The 3866-nt window shown below is 32.4% G+C and overlaps 1 pseudogene; it reads left to right on the forward strand.

Annotated features, from left to right (window-relative positions):
* Positions 1-2569: 2569 nt before the first annotated feature.
* LOC149557251 (transcription factor bHLH87 pseudogene) lies at positions 2570-2944 on the forward strand (annotated as a pseudogene).
* The last annotated feature ends 922 nt before the right edge of the window (positions 2945-3866 follow it).

Consider the following 3866-nt stretch of genomic DNA (forward strand, 5'->3'; position numbering starts at 1 on the left):
GAACTCCATGGCAGTTTTGTCAGCTTCAAACCAAAAATAAGAATAATAGTACAAAACATTGCCACTTCAGGTTCCCTGTTGTTTGGTATCACTTCCTCAACTTATCTACTCATAAATACCATCTAAGGATCACAAATATGAACTAAAAGTAATTCAAAGGCAATGAGAAATGCTTTATAGTATTGCCAAAGGTGATCTACAATGCATTTGAAAACTCATATAGAGTGGCATGATCCTCAAGAGGATAGCGGAGACAAGAAAGTACATCATTCAGTATTCTAAAATCATCCTACATAAAGGTTAACTTGTGTCTATCTTTGTTTTATATGTAGATAGATTTGACTATTTTCATTCAATGAAACTACTTCATTATAGCGGAGACAACAAAGCACATCATTCACTATTCTAAACTTATTCTACATCAAGGTTACTCGGCTAAGCCCTTATAAGTTGTGTCTATCTTTGTTTTATGTGTAGATACACTTGCTTGCTTACTTTTATTCAATGAAACTACTTCAATATCTCGAGTACTTTAGAGAATGATATCTTCATATGAGGACTATATAATACATTTTCATCTTTTAAAAACAAATACAATTGTCAATTTAATAATGCTTATTTTCTAGAAGATTTCCAACTCATATGAAGGAATATTTTGTGACACAATACATCTTTTGGCCTCAATAGTTACAAAATTTTTACGAGACTTCCGTTGGGGTATTACTAAGAAAAGAATAACTGGAATTTAAATTTTTCTACACCAATGGGTCCATGAAAACCCCTAAATGGAAGAGCTCCAAATGGTAAAGAAAGATTAGAATGAAACATAAGAATGCCAATAGTGAGTGGTGTCACTTCAGGTTCCTTGTTGTGTGAGATATTTACTTCAATTTATTTGCTCATCTCTTTGCATTAGATAATAGTATAGAGTAGTAATGAAACATATTAATGAAGTAATTATGATCAAGGTGCTTTAGAGTTCCTTGTTGTGTGGAATATTTACTTCAATTTATTATCTCATCCCTTTGCATTAGTATGCTATCTAAGGATCACAAAAAGATAATAGTAGAGGGTAGGAGTGAAACATATTAATCAAGTAATTATGATCAAGGTACTTTAGGTACCTTGTTGTGTGGGATATTTACTTCAATTTATTTGCTCATCCCTTTACATTAGTATGCCATCTAAGGATCACAATAAGATAATAGTAGAGAGTAGCAGTGAAAAATATGAATCAAGTAATTATGATCAAGGTAGGTGGGTGATCAAGAATTGTAGGGATGCTATCAAAATCTAAAATGTATTTGAAAACTCAGATGGGGATGTTTCCATCTGCAATAGGGCCAATTACGGATGGCCTACATCCCCATGATAGGGGTAGGGAATTAATGCCCACAGACACATCCTTAGGTAACATAGGCTTCATTTTATCTTTATTCATTACTTTTTACAAATTACAAGGTAGTTTTAGGTGATATATAATGTTTATAGTTTCTAAAAATTAATTTTCATATTTAATAAGTTTGGGTAAAGCAATAAAAAATAATTTCCATATTTAATAAGTTTGGGTAAAGGAAAAAGAAATGTAGTTTTCTTCCATAGATAACAATAGTTGTTGATATTCGTAGAAATTGATTTTATCATTTATAGATGGACAAGTTCATTTCAAAGTTTTTTGAATGGTAATGATTAAATTTTAGATTTTATTCTGTTGATAAATAATAGAATGAATTTTGAGAAAAATGATGATAAGATTACAATAATAATATCCTTGAAACATTAATAATCTTTCTAACTATTACAAACAATACAGCAATTTATTTATTAATTATATGAGAAATTTTATATGAGAAATTGTATTTAAATATATGTAGTTCATAATATCCTTATTTATAGAATAAAAGTGAAACCAGAGCAAATGGTAGGCCAACTAGTGATTCCAAGCTCCATGGACAAAGCTGGAGTAGATTCATCGCTTACAAGCTTTAGATCTGTAACAGACTGGAGCTATGCTTCACCCACAGAAATCCCAGATTCATCCACTGCTACCACTGATATATTCATTATATCCAAGCATGAAATGAACCAAAATTGTTGTGGCTCTTTTGATCAAGTTGGTTCTTCTTCATGCAATGACTTAATGCAGATGTGTTATACTTATGATGCCAACCTTAACTAGGTGATAACCCTGCAGTCCTCCATGGAATCATTGGACTATGTACTTTCCTCTGATAATGATGGGATCTTAGCAACTAGTACCATAGAGTACAATATGAAACCCATGGTATTGTCTGCTCAAAACCCACCACAAAAGAGTACCGATAGTCTTATGACTTATTCAGTACAAAGAGCCGTAATGGTATTGAGAAGTATCAGTCCAATTCTCATTCCACCATGAAATGTAAGGACATGAAGTGCAAACCCAAATCTAAACCCAAAACCAAAGGCAAAAGCAAGGGAAAAGCACATGAAGTTAATCCTCAGCTTGGAATGCACTACAGCTATCCTTCCTCTACATGATCTTCATGTCTTATTTTTGGGCAAGAAGCTCGAGCAGAAGTAGAACCAGATGCAGAAGCCAGAAATGATCTACAGGGCCGTAGCTTTGAGGCCTGTGAATATAGGAACTGAAGTCTTAGAGAAGCCCATGAAGCATAGAAATATCAAGATTTCAAGTATACCACAAACAGTTACAGCTTGTGAGAGAAGAGAAAGAATTAGTGACAAGATAAGAGTACTTCAGAAGCTTGTTCTAGGTGCTACTAAAATGGATACAACATCCATGTTAGAGGAAGTAGCTAACTATCTCAAGTTTCTCAAGGCCCAGGTTAAAGTGCTCCAATCCATGGGTACTGGTAGCTATAAGGACAATATCAATTCTATGATGGATACATCATCCATGTCAGAGGAAGCAACAACAATCAATGACATCAAATTTGATTAAGAAAAGATGCACCAATTGGAGAGAGATTTAATAATAATTTCTGAAACCAATACTTGCCCCTTGGAGTAAGATTTAATAAAATCAGAAATCAAATACTTGCCAATATCTTTTAATATCTTTTAAAGAAAAACCTTAATAGTGCCTACAAACCACTTCATCCAAGATACCCAATCCTTATTATAAGTTGCAATATCATATGACACATGACTATAACCATGTAAGGCATTAACGTGACAAAAGAAAAAAGATTGTAGCAATTCAAAGATTGACTCAAATAATACATAAAACACTCTACTTGACAATAGCATCACAAAGGACAAAAGCTAAAATTAGAACTCCTTACCCTTGTTAGCCTCCTATTGATAAAATCAACACTATAACCATATAAGACATTAATGTGACAAAAGAAAAAAAAATGTGCAGTCTACTTGACAATAGCTTCACAAAGGACGAAAGCTAAAATTAGAACTACTTATCCTTGTTAGCCTCCTATTGATAGAATCAACAGACTTACTTTTCTCTCTAATACCTCATCATTTTGTACAATCAACCTCACTAAACATACATAATTAAAATTGAAATGTGCTCTATTATTCTATTGCATTTCACTTCAAAGGAGTATTAGTTTATGATGAACTTAAATTAACAACATTGGAACCCTCATTGATTAATATCACTGAAACTTACAAGCCTTTAGTTGTAGAAGCATAATGCCTAATTGCTTGATGATGCATTTCAATAGGTTAATAAATAATGACCTTAATAAATTAGTAGCTAAAAAGAGAAAATGTCAAGCTACCCTTTGCTTTAAAATTTCAACTAAAACTTGAGACAACTCTATCAAACTGCATATGTATCAATACTCCATTGATTACAAGAAATAAGCTTTCAATTATACAAATAGATTACAATTAGGTACAAA

Source organism: Cupressus sempervirens, chromosome 5, assembly GCF_028749045.1.
Source record: "Cupressus sempervirens isolate cs-2001-9-10 chromosome 5, ASM2874904v1, whole genome shotgun sequence".
Classification (NCBI taxonomy): domain Eukaryota; kingdom Viridiplantae; phylum Streptophyta; class Pinopsida; order Cupressales; family Cupressaceae; genus Cupressus; species Cupressus sempervirens.